We start from the raw sequence: 19,040 nt of genomic DNA, 5'->3' as shown, positions 1-19,040 counted from the left end.
TGGACTGTGCTGTTCTTGCTGCCCAGGCGGGAAGGACTGCGCTGAATGACCTGTCCTGTACACCTCTCCGGTACACCTGTCTTGTACGTCTGTCCTGTACCTGCTTCCCAAAGCAACGGACCCCATAACAACGGCTGTAGATTTCCCAACCTCTTGGCCAGTTGCCCCTCGCTTCTGAAAAGGACTAGAAAGGGACTTTCTGAAATAACCGAGTCGGAGATCTCCCCGCGGAAAGAAGACAAATCTATTGGCGGAAGACCACGAGGACTTCGTCTCATCCATTGGTAGCTATTGCCCGTCTTTTTCCCCCTCTCTACTTTGTTTTTCTCTCTCTCTCTCTCTCTCTTACTCTCTTCTATTGCATTACTGTGTTGTGGGCACTTAATAAAGGTGCACTGTTTTGATTAAAACTGAAATCTCTTGTGTCCTTTTGCACTCTGAGATCGATAAACGAACCATCACGACCCCCGCTTGCATTAGCGGATTGTGACAAGTACCTAATAAAGATCAACAATGTATTACTGCAGGACTGGGCCCTAGGGTATATCACCGTGTCCCACAGCCATAGGGAGGAGGAGAGGAGAAGATCCAGCAGACAGGAATTGTGCAGCAAGATTGATTTCTTTAATTATTTTACAAACTCTTTCATAGACTTTTTTCTTCATAGTCTAATTGGACAAAGGACCAGCCACCCCTTGGGGGTGATTGGCTAAAATCCTAAAACATCCATTGTCAAAATATTTTTCTACTATACCATAAAGAAGACTTTTCAAGGTTGCAGGTGGCCTGGTTGTTTACATTCCCTGCTACCTCTTCTGTGAGAGAGAAAAGTCTCTCACGGACTTAGAAAATAGCAAGAAAATCCTCGCTAGCAGCATTTTTGTATCTACAACAATGACTTTTGTAGCATACTAAAAGAAAGTGTGATAGTGCTTTTCTCCAGCTCATCTGTGGTAAGGGCTGCTGTTTTTGGGATTACAGCCCTCCTAAACACAAGCCTGGACACCTCCTTCACGTCTGTACCTACAGAGATCCCTCAGGTATGTCAAGGCCAAGTAAAATCTGGTCCCTTAAGGAGGGCAGGGATTTGTATGCATGGGTCGAATTCCTAGTATAAGAACCTTGTTGGTAAATATCTCTCCACCCTCTGGTACCTGGCTACATATCTATAAATGGGCAAAAATATAAAGTTCCTGATTACTCTATTTGGTATAAAACTTGGTTTACAGTAAGAGAAAGAAGAGTGTAAATTATTTATAAGTTAATTATGGTTAAATAGAGAACTTCCAGGTTTCTAGGATGCTGAAGTCCTGTTCCTTTTAAAAGCAATGCATTTCAGTTAATTCTAAATAGATTGGAAATCCCAAACAAGTGATTTTGATGACACAGTAAAGCTCAGAGGTTGATGACCCGCTAATTTCACTACATGAAGGTATACCAGAGCCATCAGGGGCTGCCACATCATTGCAGAGTTTGCAGCAACAGGAGGTAAGTACTTCCTTGTCAAAGAGACGCTGGATTTGCCTCCATGCTGCTGATGCAGCAGTATCTGCATTTGGAGATGATGTAGAAATTATTGTGACTGGGCTCTAATGATGCCCAACCTCCCAGGCTCGGACACATTTCGATCGGCGCAACTGATCAGCTTCCCTCGCACCATCCATCTTTCCCTGTTCTAGGGAGGAAAATGTAATGCTGGCCGCAGCAGCTTTCTGTCTGTTTTCACTCTGCTAGTCTGATGTCATTCAAACATTTAAAAGTTGTAGTAGTTTCAGCTGATTCTCTGAGGATTTGAAGTGGAATAAGATCTAGATAGTTTAAAATAAATAAAAAACCCACCCCAGATTTGTCCTGACTAGTTCACACATTGAAAAGCCAGCCGTCTGCTGAATAGCTTCTGAGGTAGTGCCAGAAAGCAACACTTTTTTCCCCCATGTGCTAAAGTCAAGAGGTTTATACATTTCTCCTTGCCAAGGAGCTCTGTGCAGAAGGGAATGGCTCTGCCTGTTGTTGGAGTAGCTGGCAGTAGGTGCACACATTAGCCATGCTTGCAGCCATTCCTCCTTGGCCTCTGATCCTCATTGGCTTACATTAATAATTTGAGAAGAGACTTTCACAGAAGGCCCGGAATTCTGCAGAAGGTAGAAGACGGAGTTGAAAAATCCATCCTCTTCCCTTTAGATCAAGTAATGTTTGTGTCATGGTGCTGGAAACACAAAGCCAAGGCTTGCAGTGAGCAGATACTGCCGTGACGCTTTCTATTACCCATCTGTCTCTCTTAAATTTTTGCTTAGTGTTACTTTGTGCTGCCTTCTGAAATGCCTTTTGCATTTTAAAAAGTAAAGTGATATATCCTTCCTTTCTTTCAGATAGTCTCATAACCCCACGGCGAGCAGTTACACAGCTTTTCCACTTCACAAAGTCACGAGAGAAGTATTGCCTCTGCAAGAGACAAATCTCCAGGGAAAAAGTATAAGCAGGCCCATCATGCTCATCAACTCCCAAGAGGAGATGTGGTCTCTAATTGCCTTCAAGACACTACAAAGCTCTTCTCCTTTTGAAAAAGCTCCAAAAGTTGCTGCAGAGCACTTCCTGAGATCACTAGTGTGAGACCAGCCTCCAAGTTTGAACATCAGCTCAGTCACCTGGGAAAACAGCCTGGGAGTGAAGATGCTCCAAAAAGTTCAGAGCTGGGGCTAAATTTACCTCCACAAACTGGTTTTAAATTGGGATAACAATATGGATTATGCCTCCTGATTTTGTCAAGTGCAAATAGCTGAATTCATGTATGCTTGAGAAGGATAGGGAATAAAATAATACAGAAATTCTGAAAGAACTTCAGGCTTAATACATGCCATCACTGTTTGGGGGAAGGGGGTAATTTTTATTTTATGTGCTCTAATATAATATAAAAATCCTCCTTTACAGGTTTTAATTCCTTTTGCTTGAAGCAATGTGAAAATTCTTCACCCACAAGATACCTTGGGGATGCTGAAAGCAGTGGAGGGGCTTTCCTGGAGCAGCCCCAGGAACGATGGATATCGTCCTTTTCTGTGCTGCCATCTAAGGGCTCACCAGCCTCTGCGGGCGTCGTTCTCGGGAGCTCCTTAAAGGCAGCTTTGCATTTGCATTCCTAGAGATCAAGGTAACAAAACCAGTGCATGCGTTAGCTCCTGTGCCTCCAGAAACAGGGCAAAATCCAAGAGGCGAAACCATCACCACATTAACTTGCACTGCATAAAGTTTGAGACAAAGTTTGAGAACTTCTGTGGTTTTGTTTGAATTCCTGAGACTGAAGAGAATAAGCTTTATCTCTGTAAATGCGGATGAGAACTTTGCTGAACATTTTAAATGCATTTTCCAGACCTATGGAGCCCCACACTTCCTAGGGAAAGGCTTCTGCATTTCCCAGATAGGACAGACACTCATTTCTATTTACCCTCTCAAAGAACCATAGAATCATAGAATGGTTTGGGTTCAAAGTGACCTTAAAGATCACCCAGTTCCAACCCCCTTCCATGGGCAGGGACCCCTTCCACCAGAGCAGGCTGCTCAAAGCCCATCCAGCCTGGCCTTGAACTCTTCCAGGGATCCAGGGGCATCCACAGCTTCTCTGGGCAACCTGTTCCAGTGCCTCACCACCCTCACAGTAAAGAATTTCTTCCCAATACCTGATCTAACCTGCTCTCTTCCAGCTTTAAACCATTATCCCTTGGCCTGTCACTGGGACCCTGCACTTGGCCTTGTTGAAACTCAGGAGGCTGCCATGGGCCCACTTCTGGAGCTTGTCCATGTCCCTCTCCATCACATCCCATCCCTCAGACGTGCCAAGTGTACCACTCAGCTTGGTGTTGTCTGCAGACCCACTCTCAGCTCCAGCATAAGCCGGGCAAGCTGCAAGTTATCAAAGCTCCAAGTGGAGTTTGGGAGCATAGAATGGAGGGGTAGAACAGCAGAAGTAGGAGGCATCAGAACAAATGGAAAAGTTTGGTAGGTAAAGTCAAACCCCTGTACCAGGAGACAACCATAACTGGACAGCATTCCTCCAAATTGCTCTTGTTGAAAAAGCAGAGGTTAATGAGGCTACTGAAATAATGACTCTGAGATGATACTAAATATGGCAATGATGAGCTCCGCTCATGCAATACGAGACTAATGAGCATCTTCAAAGGCGACAGAACATAGAAAATGGATGGTCCCTAAAGGAACAGAACATCAGATTTAGGCCATCCAAGATAGCATTTGCTCTGAGAAATGCTAAAATGGTGAAATCTGATTCTGGATTACCAGCATGAGGGCTGGGAGCAGCTAAAGCCCCTAATGCCAGAGGAACCATGCAGGGACTCTAGAAGCCATTAATACATTGACCACGAGAGAAAGGCTGCTGTGAGGGTGCAGTGAGATTCAGGCTATGGCAGGCATACCAGTAACAATGAACTCTTCCTGCCTGGTGAGGCTGTGCAGCCTCCCAGAGTGATGTCCCCAGGCCCCTACCACTCCCAAAGGAGTCTGGAGAACAGGAACCAGAGGCAGAGCCATCCCACACAGGCACTGCCTGAGGAAGGAAAAGGCTGACGATATAGCAAAGCCCAGAGAAGTAAACTGGAAAAAGTCCAAAGCCAACACTGATTTGAGACAGGATTTTTGGCAGAGAAGCTCCCAAAGCAATAAGAAATTATCACCACACACATATATTTCATGTATTTCATACTGAGGCACCTGGTAGTCTTCTCAGAGGCCTTAGACAACAGGCCTCCCAAATGAGTTTGTTAAAGAACATGGCATTGCACGTATGTGAGCCAACTTAAATAATAACTGCCTGCTGCTTTTGCATGATAGGAGTCACTGCTTGGTGTTGAGCTCTGAGGAACCACCAGAGCAGGTGATACTCAGCTTTGCCAGTCATCACTGGACTGTGCTTCTATTCTCACAGGGAGATCATCCCTCCAGCTGTCACCAAATAAAACGTATCTTATATATATGTTATATATAGTTACAGATTCCTTATATATTCCTTCCCCTTTTTGCTGCTTCTCTATCTACCCTTACAGGCTCCTCCAAAGAAGAAAAGCAAAATACATACATAGCTGTATTCAGAACCCATAAAAAACTCACAAACACATCACATTTTACTGGTTTCCAGTAGCATGTATTTCTTGTTTTCCTTTTTACAAGAATTACAGAGGAGGAAGAGGCTCAGCTAAACTTTTATAGCCTGGCAAGTGCAGGGAAGAAGCTCAGAACCTGAGATACACGGAAAGGCATGGAGTCACAGGACTGCAGGAACATTGATGTTGGAGGGGCTTTGGGAGGCATCTAGTGCAACCTCCTGCTCCATGGGGTCAGGGCACTCTCCATTCTGGTCCCGTAAACATCAGTGGTGAAAAGTACCAGTGGTGTTTCTGGGCAGACTGCTCCAATGCTTAATTAATCTGACAAATGAGTCAATAATTAAGTAAATATCAATGGGGACATGCTGACACGTGATATCAGAGCAGCTGCTATGTGTGTGGCTACACTCTTAAGGGGAACCATTCCAGTCTTCTTACAGTATGTTTTTAACTCATAGACATGTGCACAGAGGTCAGATTTTAATGTATTACCAGGGCTAACTTGTCATTGGTACTGACTTATATTCTTGCTGTAGTTGGAAGGGATGTATTTCACCTAAGCTTGTCCATTCTACCTGTAAGAGCTAAAGTCAGAAAGCTTTATTACTGTGTTGAGAAGTAATAAAGGTGTATAGACCAACAGAGAAATTATTGGTGTGTAACCCTGACATTTGTAGCTGTGTTTTTTCCCAAAATTCCCCACCCCAGCCAGAAAAAATCAGGTTGAGCCAACATGGGGCTCCCACACCCATGCCTGCAGCCTGGACAGTACATGAAACAACTCTGCCAGCATGCAGTACCTCTGTAAAAACACCAGGTTTTGTGAAAACTGTTTTGCATTGCTGGGGTAGATTGCAAAATTTGCAACAGGTTGTCAGTGAAAACTGAAACACGTTGTTATGCAAAGGCACTGCTGAAACCCAGAACAAAGTGAAAGAAGCCAAGCACAAGTTCCTTGTGCTTGTACAACTTGGTGGATGTAGGAAGGCACAGGCTGGCCTGGAGGTGTAGAAGACCAGTGTTACAGTCAGCAGTGTCTGTTTCCAGACGGTGAATTCTGTTCATCTAGGACCCTTCGCTGCTAGTGGGGGAAGTCTTTCCAGACACTGGGAAAATACTCAAAATCTGGAGACAACTGTGTGGTGTTACATCATCACAGCCCCTGTTTCTTACTGGACTTGAACAATATCTTGAAGGTAATGAGTCTTCTTTCCCATTTCTGTGATGTTTCTCTTCCCATTATCTTCCTTTTCCTTTCTATTGCTAATTATCCTTTTTTTTTTTTTTTTAGCATTTCTAATAAGTAGTGTTATTCTGAAAGCCCAAACAATTTATCCTGAACTTCTCAATAAAGAGGTATGGATGTAGTATGTTTGTTTCATTTTGTTGGTTTTTTTGTGGTTTTAGTTTGTTTGGGTTTTTTTTCCTATTCTTAAAGTGACTTCTGAGCACTCAGAGTCGTGATGAAATGCAGGAAAATATGGACATCACATATTGTAAAGTTTTCTAACCTTGAGGGCAAACAAAAAGTATTCAAAGCTAACTGCACTTAAACCTCATTATTTTTAAGCCGATCTCATGCTACTTTGTTGTCTACTTCACTGTATTTTAATGCCAAGTACTGCAGTAACTAGCTAAAAAGAGCACTCATCCAGGGGTGTGGAAAAGAATATGCCAGCCAGATGTCGTCCCAGGCCAGAAAATGAAGCAGCACAGCAGGGAAAACAGGCTCCAGGTCTGAGCTGCCTGGTGCAGTGCCTGCTGGGCATTGTGCCAGAAAACAGCCTGAAGCAGTTTTCCCAGTTCTCACTCCTGTTCCCTCCTTTTTTCAGCATGTTAGATGGTTAGCATCAACGAGAGACCTTTTTAAGCAAAGGGATTTATTGAATACAACAGGAAGCAAAGGGAAATGACTTTCCAAAAGAACAAGGGAGGAGAAATATTTATGAAGACAGAGTACTCCAGAGCCCCTGTACAGCCCAGACCAAGATTAATATTTTGCACACCATGTTGTTAGATGAGAAGCCCAGGGATACCTCCAAGGCCCCCAATCCCTCCAGTGTCAAGTGAAGGTCCAGTCAAAGACATTGATATGTGCCATTTTGTAAAGGTTTTGGGGTCGTCACAGAAGGAAGAGACAGAGAACCAGAAGGGCTGAAGCACCACGACCCAGGACTTCACTGCCTGACTTAAGGACCAGACATGTTACCAGAAAAAACTCTACTTGTATGCTACAGCTGTGAGAGATCAGTAGGATCCTTTTCTTGGGACCGGTCAGAAAGTTTAACTCGGAGGAGATCAGCAGATGCATTACTCAAACCAGGTACAATTTCTGTCTCCACACATGTCCAGCCACGTGGCTTGGTGATCCTGGCTCTTTTCTTGTGGCAGGGATTAGTCCACCCTGTGTCCAGGCCAGCTCCATCAGAACTACCACTTGTCCCAGTATCCCAGTTATGTCCCCTTTACGAGACAGAAGCAGAAATTTGTCTGCTGGTCTCAAGACTTCATCAGCTTCATCAAAGCATATTTGATGCTCAGCCATATTTTTACCTGGGCTATCCAACATGTTAAAATCGGAGATGAATCACTAAGAATGTGGTGCCATGGCTGGTTCATGTCAGTCTAAGCATGAGCTGCTATCAAGAGGAGCAGCCCTGCCCTCCCCTGCACGCTCCCATCACCTCTCCAGTGTCAATACCGGTGCTCATCTGTGTGCACAGTCAGCTGCACCACTGAGCTGGTTCAACCCACTCTATGGCCACATGATTATCAGTGCCAAAATGCATTGAGGAGCACCAGCTTGGGGACTGAAAGGGAAGTCTGTAGTGGATTGACATATCTTGTTCAAGCACCCTACACCATGACTGTGTGTGCAGAGTAAGTCTGGTGCATCCTGATCCCTTTGGTGACACTGTGCATACACTGGACAACCCACTCAGCACTCACACACGTGGTCCAAAACACCTCACATGTGTCAGTCATAAAGGACACTTGCTGTGAAGTCCATCTCTGTGTGACCACCAAGACCACTGAATATGCACAGACAGTCCTGGACAAGTCTGACCACTCAGCAGGATGTGCTGGATGGGCCCATTGCTCCCTAGGCACGGCAGGATCTCTCATTTATCTATGGGAAGGGCAGCTCCTCCTAGGACAACACCACCTCCACCCATGATTCTGCCTGCAAATTCCCAGATTTCCCACCTGTAGTTGACTGTCCATTCTCAGGGCTGTCCTGAAAGCAATTGCTGTGGCATCAGGTGACTCAGATACAGGGGAGTCAGCTGTAAATGCTACCCAAGATAGGGAAGAGAGATGACTTTGACTACAGAGGTTTTTCATCTGACAACAAAGCCTTCCATATATTTGGAAGTTGAAGCTACTCAGATAAATATGACAAAAATGTGTAAGTAGGAGGGTCGTTCATTTTTAGCACAGAGCAAGCTGCCTCCATTTCAAGGCAATATTTGGCCTTGATCGAGGCATTTCTGAGTGCACTGGTATCTGTACAGAGACTGTGTATCACTGTAAGATAAACAAAATTGCCCAATTAAAATTTATAAAGAAATGACATTTATTATGCCACCGAAATATCGGTTTCAAACGCCACGATCGAGAAAAACAGCACGGAGCCCGGGGTCGGAGCTGGGTGAACACGCATAGATCTGATCTCTATCGCACCAGACCTCCCAAGTTCACAAGTGCTGCTTCGGCTGGTCCCTTCTTACACAGTTTTTGGGTAGAGTCCGAATTAATTCTATTCTTCTCCTATTCATGAAGTTTTCTTGTCCCGGAGTTGGGCTGCACAAAGCCTTTCCTGGGTCTGATGAATTGTCCATCCTGGGTGATGAGTGGGCCATTTCTGCTGATGGATGGGCCATCTCTGGTTCCTGGAACAGTTATTTTTAGTTCCCGGAATGTCCGGTTCCTTATCAGATGCGATGTAGATATCAGAGTGTGGTGATCAAGTCGTCATGGTGCAAATGTCCCGGTGATAAGATCCAACCCCACCTAGGTGGAATCCTCACTTCTGGTGAAAGAAATACTTTTAGTGTTGTGAAATTTTTCTCTCAGCCAGGCTGGTGCAGGGATTTAGAAACTCGGTCCCTGTAGGGTCTAATTACATTTCAGTTTTATATATAATAGCACGAATTACATATTTTATTTATAACAATTCCCCCCCTTTTTAGATGGAAACATTAATTCGTGCTACCTTTTGTTACTTAAAAATAGAAATACTACTATCCAATACTACAAATATAAAGGTATGAAAATTCAAACAAAAGAATTCTTTTTAGTTATAGCTATTTAGTTTTTCTTGTAACTCTAGCTTTTCCTCCTTAATCTGCTTCTCAAACTTCATCAGAACCTCAGCAGCTTTACTATTTGCTTCTCCTTCTTTTAATTCCATGATTTTAGAGATTTTATTGTTTTTGCCTAATCCTCCAGCAGCTAGTTCCAGGTCCATGGGCATCACAGCTATTTGCATACCTTGTACTACTGAGTGTATTAATCTGATAAAACATGGTATCATGCAGGGTATGAATATCACCCCGGCCACTGAACAAAGTATGAAGAATGCTGCTTTCTTCCACCATGTACCATCAAATAATTGTTCCCACCAAGATGCTTGTAAGATGGAATTCCATTTTTGGACTGGAACATGTGCCACCTTTTTGATCTCAGCTGCGAGGTCCCTGATGGTCTCTCCATAGTCATCAATTTCTATGCAGCATTCTGATTCATTGAACTCCCCACAGACTCCCCCTTCCTCAGCTAACAAATAGTCTAATGCAATTCGGTTCTGGTATACAAAGGCCCGCATCTGAGAATGTTGTTTAGCTAACAGTTCTAGTGCATCCGAGGTATGATTTCAAACCACTTCTACTACAGCTTGGAGCCTTATGAGCCGACTGAGTAAATAGACAGGGGTTCTATACCCCCAGCTCCCATCCTGTGCCCAAGTTGCTGGGCCATAATACTGGATTATTCTTTCTGCAGGCCATTCTTCTTCACCCCATTTTTGACTCCCACCTGCTACAGGTAGTGTTTTCTTTATCCCCCTTTTCTTTCGGCTTAAGGTTTCGTATAGAGGGGCTCCTAACAGGCCACTTTCTGATCTGGGGAGTGTAAAGAAAGAAGGTCAAATCATACCTAGAGTGCATGAACCTTTCCATTTGCTGGGCAGTTTGCTGTATGCCTTTTTGCCACATATCCAGTATATACCATCAGGGGCTTTCCATTTTATTCTCGTATTTGCTGGTTCTCTCCACTATTCTTTTAAGTCCTCTAAGGATTGGTAAGGGTTAGCTCCAGATTGTTTGTTCCAGCAAAGGTTAACTCGACTATTCCAATCACAGTTTGCTTTTCTTTCTTGACTCCAATATCCTGCAGGGGGTTCTGGTTGCCAGATTTTACTTTTGTTATTTGAATATATTGCTAGGGTGGATATACACGGAGTGTATCCCACAACCTCAGTATATTCACTTCCTTCCCTGCTGATGCAAATTATTCCTATTACTCGTGGGTCTAGAATCCAACCTTCAGGCCTCTGTGTAGTCATTGAGAACTGATTTTTATCTCTTTTTAGAAGTTGTTCTGGAGCTAAGCCTTTACCCTTCCAAGGCCATTTTTCTGCTGATTTCAGCTCCCCACATATCCAACAGTTGCATAAACCTAACTCAGTAGCGATTTCTTGCATTAACTCTATGAACACGTTAGTGTTAGGGGCTGGCCATTCCCAATCATTATACTGCTTTTCTAGCAGGTCGTATTGTTTGCTTAATGCCAATAGTGTCTCTTGTTCTATTCTCTTTTTTCTTATTTCTGATTCTTGTCTCTTGAGGTCTAATGTTACCTGTTTCATAGTGTTTTCTGGGTCCATGCCATCCTTGTTCTTAGAAAAGCAAAAGGTGTTATCATATTGCAAGCATGCCCTGTCATCATTTTCCTCACGGAGGTCTAGTATAACTGGTTCGTTGCCAAGGGGTGATCTGTCTTCGTACCTTAAATTTTTCCCCACCCAGTAAGTTTTTCCATCCATCAAGCACATGCTTAATTTTGAATTATCATAACATAATTTGTTGATCTGGGAATAGGCTACGGAGATAGATTTTTTCTTCCCTCCAACCCATACAGTATGATTACAGTGGTCACAGATTGAAACCGGCATTTGGTCTAGATTTCTCTTATGTCTCTTATAGTATTGGTTTCTAGTTTTGAAAGGAGGAGCTTCTGACTTCCTTTTCTTAAACCTTGCATTTTGAGATAAGCATTTCATTTTTCCTTCTAATTCACAAATTTGAAATTGAGTGCCATTCAGATCACAATGTTTGCCATTTCCCTTGCAGTTCTCTGGGCTCTGATGTGTCTCCTGTTCCTCCAGGAGGACCTGCTGACACAGTTCGCAAAGACTGTCAGCTTTTTGGCCCTCTCTGGGGGACAAACCCTCTAGTGGTGTACTATGTGTTAGGCATATGGTCAGGCTCAGAACCATCAGGAACCCCCATAGGTGTATCCCTCTGCCTTTGCCTTCGCCCACTGGAGTGCAGCCAGTGGCGAGGTAAGCCATCTTCTTGGCAGCAGGAATATTCTTCTGGAGTCCTATGGCTGGACCGAATAGCATACCTTTTCTTCTATACGTTCCACCTAGAGAGCTTTATTGTGTTTGATCTGCAAGATACTTTTGATTGTTTTTCCGGCACTCAACTGTTAGAATTTCTGCTTGTGCATCCAGTTTTCCCCTGACCCCCTATTTATATATGGCGTACCACTCAGGGGAATCTAGTTCCAATTTCCCTACGTCAGTAGCAAGGGTTAAGTATTGGCTAGTCAGGTCTTGCTCCTCCTCCAAACCCTTTGTACACGGGCCTCTGGGCTTATCTCCTCTGTGACAGTGAGCAACCCAAATTTCCTTACAATATTCACACTTGAAAGAGACAAAGGGATAACATTCACAACCAATTACATTACAACTTATCTGATCCCTTCCGGTCATTTGTTGGGTCTGTGAAATTTTATTTTTAAATCTCCTGGTGAAGAGGTGATCCTCCACTCAGGTGTTCCTTCCTGGACTTTGATTTTCTTCACTCGAGAAGCGTGTGTCCAGCCTTTCTCTGCCGTCCGAATTGCGGCGTCTGTAGTGAGGAGGACAAGAAATGGACCCTCCCAGTGAGGAGTGAGAGGGGTTTCCTTCCATGTTTTTATAAGAACTTTGTCCCCCGGCTGTACCTTGTGGATAGCAAATCCCAGGGGGGAATGTTGTGTCGCCAGCCCACATTTCCTTAACTCCCGTAAATTTTTATTGATTGCTGTCAGATAAGGATGGATTTGTCCATCCTCTATCCCAGGATGCCCTACTGGCATTCCGTGTTCATAAGGCATCCCATACAGCATCTCAAAGGGTGACAGCCCTGTCTCTGAGTGTGGCATAATTTGGATGTTTAGGAGGGCTAAGGGAAGACACTTTATCCAGGACATTTTTGTTTCTTACATTAATTTTGATAATTTTTTAGAGTTTGGTTCATTCTCTCGACCTGCCCTGAGCTTGGAGGGTGCCAACGGGTGTGATATTGCCATCGAATCCCTAGTGCCTCGGCCAATTGCTTAATAATTTTAGAGGTGAAATGTGTCCTTTGATCTGAATCTATGTAGTCTATTATACCATATTGGGGTATAATTTCTTCTAATAATATCTTTGAGATTGTCTGGGCTGTTGCCCTTGAGGTAGGGAAAGCCTCCACCCAGTGGGTTAGTTTATCAACTAATACCAACAAATTTTCATATCTTCCGACTGTAGGAAGCTCAGTAAAATCTATTTGGATCCTTTCAAAAGGCCAATGAGCAGCAGGACGACTTCCCAGTACTGCCTGCCGGGAGTTAGCCCAGTTTTATTCTCTGGCATATCATGCACCCCTGTACCTCTTGCTTTGCTAATTCATAAATACCCTTACATCCGAAAAATTTAAAAAATTGATCTGCTAGGGCCCTTGCCCCCCAATGAGTTTGCTGGTGCAGTCTTTTTAGAATTTCTCTACTGTATTCCTTTGACAGCAGCTCCCTCCCATCCGGTAACCTCCACTTACCTTTTTCTTGTTTGGCTCCTATTTTTAGGTAGTCTTCAATCTCCTTTTTGGAGGGTCGTGGGGGCTATTCTCTGGATTCTCCTTGCTCGACCTCTGGGGTACTTACCTTTAATAATGCTGCGTTTTTTGCTTCTTTATCAGCTAGATTATTCCCTCGGGTCCGGAACTGCATCCCAGTCTGGTGTCCCTTAACATGCACTATTGAGATCGCCTCTGGCTCCCTGACAGCTTTCAGGATCTGTTTTTATTATTTCCCCAGGGATTAATCCTCTCCCTCTGGTGTTAATTAACCCTCTTCCCAAATTTCCCCAAAAGTGTGTACCACACCAAATGCATACTTGGTCTGTAAAAATAATTCCCCCTGTTTTCTTTTTTTTTTTTTCTTCCGTTAGCCAATGTCCCAGGTATTCTACCTCGGGTTCAGTGAACTGGGGTTTTGATTTGGAGACTTTTAACCCCTTGTCTCCTAAGAAATTTAACAACCTTATAGTGGCTTTTTTTTTCACATCCCTTTCTGCTGGTCCAGCCACCAGCAAGCTATTCACGCACTGAGGCAGCCTGGCTCTCCGAACAAAACCAGCTGAGCACTTGCTCAAGAGCCCGACCAAACAAGCTCGGTGAGTCCACAAACCCCTGAGGCAAGGAGGCTCACCCGAGCCGCTGCCCCCAGCAGGTTCCCAGATCCCCCCACCGAAAAGGGAAACAATCCCAGCTCTCCTCTGCCAGAGTACAAGTCCAAAAGGCACCTCTCAAGTCTACCACACTATACCAGGTATCTGAGAGGGGGTGCCACCCAGCAAAGTGCACAGATTAGGGGACCGTGGGGAACAGCACCCCAGCTATTACTTGCTTTAGTCCCTTTCTCCCTTCTATAGGAAGAGGATATTGTTTAACCCTGTGCCTCCTGAAAAATCAAGCTTACCTCCAAAGCCACCATCAAATCTCTTCCTAACAAATTGTAGTTCGCCTCTTCAATCAACAAAACATTCCCTAGGCATGTCCTGGTTTCAGATTCGAACTCTACATTTTTAATAACCGGGACCTTAAAGGAATCCTCTTTTTCTCCGACCACCGTCGGGGTATCTTTGCTTCTTGTACATCCACTCGGCAGTCACTGAACGGTGGTTTGTTCAGCTCCCGAGTCTACAAAAAAATTAAGTTCTTGCTTTAAGGGTCCGACTTCTAATTTTATCAAGGGCTTCCTGGATCTTAAAATTGAGAAGCCTCTGACAGTACTAGACGTCCTGAAAGATTTTCTCATCTTTCATCCTTCTCCCATGAATCAACCCCTTTTTCTTCTTGTGTGCTAAATATTTGAGATCTGCTCAAACTTTGGTGTTTGCTTCTCCTTTAAGAGAAACGGCAGAAGCGTTCGTTGCCAGGGGAGCGGTGCAGGCGAGGGAGGGAGGGGGGGTAGGAGGTGAGGATCCTCTCCGGGGCTGACTCTTCCAGGAGAGGGGGGGATAAGCGGGAAGTGCCGCTGGAACTGGCAAGGGGACAAGCTCCTCTGATGGACACCAGAGCCCGGCGTGGACCCTCTGCACAGGTCCACAGCAGCCACGGCGGCAGAACTCTGCTGCTGGCTGGCCCGGCGCAGCCCGTGGGGCCGCAGCCGGGTTCAATGGAGCTGTGTCAGACAATGCAGCGGGGGCAGGGGCCGGCGGAACGGCCGCGGACATCGGGACCGGGGCCGGAGCCGAGACTGGGGCTACCACCGGGGCCGGGGCAGGGGCACGGGCAGGAGGCCGTAAGGGGATGCTGGGCTGCCGCCGGACCCGCAGGGGCTGGAGGGGGCGGCGGGAACACCGGGGCCACCGGCGGAGCTGCAGCCGCTGGGACAAGCGGCGGAGCCGCGGGCGGTGCCTGAGAGCCGGGACAGGCGGGACCTCGGGCTCCGGGAGCGGCGGCGCAACAGGAGCCTGGGCTCGGGGCTGGGGGGGGGCAATGCTTCGGGACAGTCCCCACAATGTTCCAGCCTAGGGACTATTTCTCGGGATTTCAGGTATCCCTTGTTCCTTCCCACCCCCTGATTCTTCTTGGGGTTTTCTCGGCATTTTACTCTTTTTCTGTTTCATCTTAAAGAGAGAGAAAAAAATTACTTCTTACCTGGACTTTGCGCAGAGTCCTCTAAGTTCCTGAATTCGGTACCGTTTCGAATTTGTATTTAATCTGTTACCGGTATAGTAGCCCTCGCAGAGGACCGGTCTGGGGGTTTTCCTCCGGTAACTGCTCTCGAAGTTCTGACTTTTACCTGGACTAAATATGTCCGAGACTGGGGGGCTTACCAGTCCTTGAACTCGATAAAGGACGTACCCTTCCCCCTAGCCATCCTGCGACCGATCCCCCGAATTTCTCGATTTATTCGGGCTTGACGTGTGGAAAAGAATTAGGTTTTTCTTTGGCTTCCCCCGTGACCGACCTCTTCCCTCGCGGGAGAGAGGAACTGCGATCGTGGGGCCCACACTCGCTTTGTGACAATATCACGTCTCACACACACGCTCGGTCGCCCTCACTCAACCACGCAATACTTACGGTCCGTTTTCCTGCGTGGATTCTTCGTGCACGTAGATTTTTATGAGTGAATTACCCTGCCGCGGCTCCGGGGATCCCACCCTGGGTCCCCCCCGAGTTCCCTGAGAGCTTGTTTTATTTCCTTTTCTCGATCGAGATGCTACTTTAAATTAGGTTCGTTGATACGATTGGTCCGCGGGATCCCCTGTCCGGCCCGGCCGCTAGAAAAATTAGCAGGGCGCCTCCTGACTGAAAGAGGGGTCCGCGATACCCCAAATCGTATCACGTCGGGGTCACCATAATGTGATAAACAAAATTGCCGAATCAAAATTAATAAAGAAATGACATTTATTATGCCACCGAAATATCGGTTTCAAACGCCACGATCGAGAGAAACAGCACGGAGCCCGGGGTCGGAGCTGGGTGAACACGCATAGATCTGATCTCTATCGCACCAGACCTCCCAAGTTCACAAGTGCTGCTTCGGCTGGTCCCTTCTTACACAGTTTTTGGGCAGAGTCCGAATTAATTCTATTCTTCTCCTCTTCATGAAGTTTTCTTGTCCCGGAGTTGGGCTGCACAAAGCCTTTCCTGGGTCTGATGAATTGTCCATCCTGGGTGATGAGTGGGCCATTTCTGCTGATGGATGGGCCATCTCTGGTTCCTGGAACAGTTATTTTTAGTTCCCGGAATGTCCGGTTCCTTATCAGATGCGATGTAGATATCAGAGTGTGGTGATCAAGTCGTCATGGTGCAAATGTCCTGGTGATAAGATCCAACCCCACCTAGGTGGAATCCTCACTTCTGGTGAAAGAAATACTTTTAGTGTTGTGAAATTTTTCTCTCAGCCAGGCTGGTGCAGGGATTTAGAAATTCGGTCTCTGTAGGGTCTAATTACATTTCAGTTTTATGTTACATATTTTATTTATAACAATAAGATCCAACCCCACCTAGGTGGAATCCTCACTTCTTGTGAGACAACTTCTTTTAGTGGTGTGAAATCTTTCTCTCAGAAAGGCTGGTGGAGGGATTTTGAAACTGTCTCTACATGGTCTGATTACATTCTAGTTTTATACATAATAGCACAAATGACATACTTTATTTATAACAACTGCATGGAAAACCCAGACACCCCTGACAGACAGGCTTTAGGAAATCTTCCTGCTGTTGTTCAAGGAGGACTTGCCCCTAGCTCTTCCCTGTGCCTCCCTGCCAGGGCTTGCTGAGCCTATCATGGGGCTCACAGAAGGGACTTTGCCACTTAGATATAAAAAGTCATGATGGTTAGAAACTGGCAATTAGGATGAGTACACAGGGTCATCTAGTGACTCCTCTGAGAGCATTAACATCAGCAGAGAAGTTGGGAAGGAGGGGAAGAGTCTCTCTCAAAAGAGTTAGGAGGGAGGAGAGGAGTCATGACTTGGGAAAAGCAACTTAAACTGAAGGAAGGGCACTTACTTGATTTAATTTACCAAAGTCCTCCAAACAACTCACAAAGCAGCCTGGCTTTCAGCTGACATAATATATGTGAAGTGAATGTAGTATAATTAACATTATTGGACTGGAAAATAAGCACTTCCAAGTTTCATTAGGCTTATAAGGAAAAGAAACCCCAATTTTAGATTAATATTCCTGAGCAAAGATAGAGTTGTGGATTCAGAGTTGATGTTTGCCATGGCAAGTTACTTATGTATAGATGCCAGTGAAATTACTTGAAGGAGGCACGGGAAGCAAACAACCTTTGGCCAAATGGGAAGTGCATGCACTGCACTGAGCACCATGCTTCCCTCAATGTGTTCTGCATGCCCTCAGTTTCCATTTTATCAAAACTTGATTGAACTCAAGGTTCACAAGAAACAAGGGAGTGAGTCCCAGCAAAAGGATATTTCCCCCTTGTTTTCCTGTGCCATACACAAGCAGGAGCAGTGAAAACAAGGAGAAACCAAGCTGCACCCTTTTGCTCTGCACAACTCCCTGAAATTTCTCCAGATAGCCAGATAAACCAGGCTACAGCAAAACACAGGTCAAGGTTAAAATGCCATCTGCTAGGATGCCGTGGAATTTGGGAACAGTCATGTTTTCACACCATCTGCTTCTTTACGATAAATTACTTTGTGACCTGGGTGTATAATAAGATGTAGAGAGAAAATGTAAGAGGAATATCCTTCTAGCCTTTACTAGTCTCACCAGAGAAGCAACAGAAATCTTGTTTTAAAGGAAGGAAGGACAAAAAGCACTAAAAACTGCATGGGAAATGGCCCAGAACTGCAGAGGATTTGGACAAAAGGCTTTCAGGTGTGCAGGCAGAGGCCTGGCTACCTTTTTGGAGGGCGATGAAAGGAATAAGAGAAACGTGTCTTGACACACAGACCGCGTGAACCTGCTTGTGCTCCTGGGCTGCCGATGCCCCCACTCCTGGAGGCCTCAGCCTTTTCCCTTTGGTGAGAAGATGCCAAGGCATCTGCAGGGAGTATTTCAGTGCCTTGGAGGGGAATTTTTCACAGGTACCTTGTGCAGGCTCTTTGTGTGCTTGTGTGTGTGCAGGTGTGCATGTGCTCTCTGGAAGGTGGGAGAGGAGCTGCTCCCCTGGACTCTCAAGTGCTTTAGGTTTGGCCCTAGGTCAGGCCTGTAAGTTGCTCTTGTGCTGTGGTAAAGCCTGTGTGGGTCCTTTGCTGAGGTGCTGGCTTTTAGGTCAGTTCTAAGTGTTGTGTAGTGGAAGTACAGTGTTGTTCCTCCGCTAAATTGTAATTTGAACTTAGGTTACCAAGTGAAATGTTGCTAAGTTGACATGCTAACAAGTGAAATGCTATCAAGCCTCTTGGCCACATTCTTTTTTATCCTTACCCTTTCTATTCCTTTCACACACACACACAGAGACAGATCAAATTTTCAATTTCTTTCAGTTTGGGTTGACTGGCTTTGGATTTTTGTTTGTTGCTTTTCCTTGCTGTGCCTTAGGCATTGTGTAAGTAGTAGAGTGAGGCTTGTTATGCTGTCACTTTTATTATAAACCTTTTTTTACCAATACCTTTGCCAGTGATTCTTTAAGCGATCTCAAACACTCCTTGGTAACTTGTCTCTTTAGCAGCCCAAAAAGCCTTGAGAAGTCGCTATGGGGCCTATTTGCCTCTCTTTGACCTCTCTGCTTTGGAGCAGGATGGAGCCAAAAGTGATGTCACCATGCAGTCCCTATGACTGTGGGTGGCTGCAGGGATCTTTAGGAGCCCAGAGGGCTCTGGGAATGCAGGTGAACTCAGGGCTCTTTAGAAGCCTGTAGCCCTGTGCGATTGAGGGTGGAAGCCCTGGGAGTGCCTTTGACCCAAGTGCTCTT

The 19,040-nt window shown here is 45.4% G+C and overlaps 1 long non-coding RNA gene across 1 annotated transcript; it reads right to left on the bottom strand.

The window, feature by feature from the left end:
• Positions 1-11,130: 11,130 nt before the first annotated feature.
• LOC116439121 lies at positions 11,131-15,824 on the bottom strand. The gene is made up of 3 exons (XR_004238056.1): positions 15,305-15,824; positions 14,121-14,341; positions 11,131-12,250 (listed from the first exon to the last, which is right to left on the bottom strand). It is a non-coding gene; the product is annotated as an uncharacterized LOC116439121 (long non-coding RNA).
• Positions 15,825-19,040: the final 3,216 nt, after the last annotated feature.

This window comes from Corvus moneduloides, unplaced genomic scaffold (assembly GCF_009650955.1).
Source record: "Corvus moneduloides isolate bCorMon1 unplaced genomic scaffold, bCorMon1.pri scaffold_9_arrow_ctg1, whole genome shotgun sequence".
Classification (NCBI taxonomy): domain Eukaryota; kingdom Metazoa; phylum Chordata; class Aves; order Passeriformes; family Corvidae; genus Corvus; species Corvus moneduloides.
This window is presented reverse-complemented; position numbering and strand designations above follow the sequence as displayed.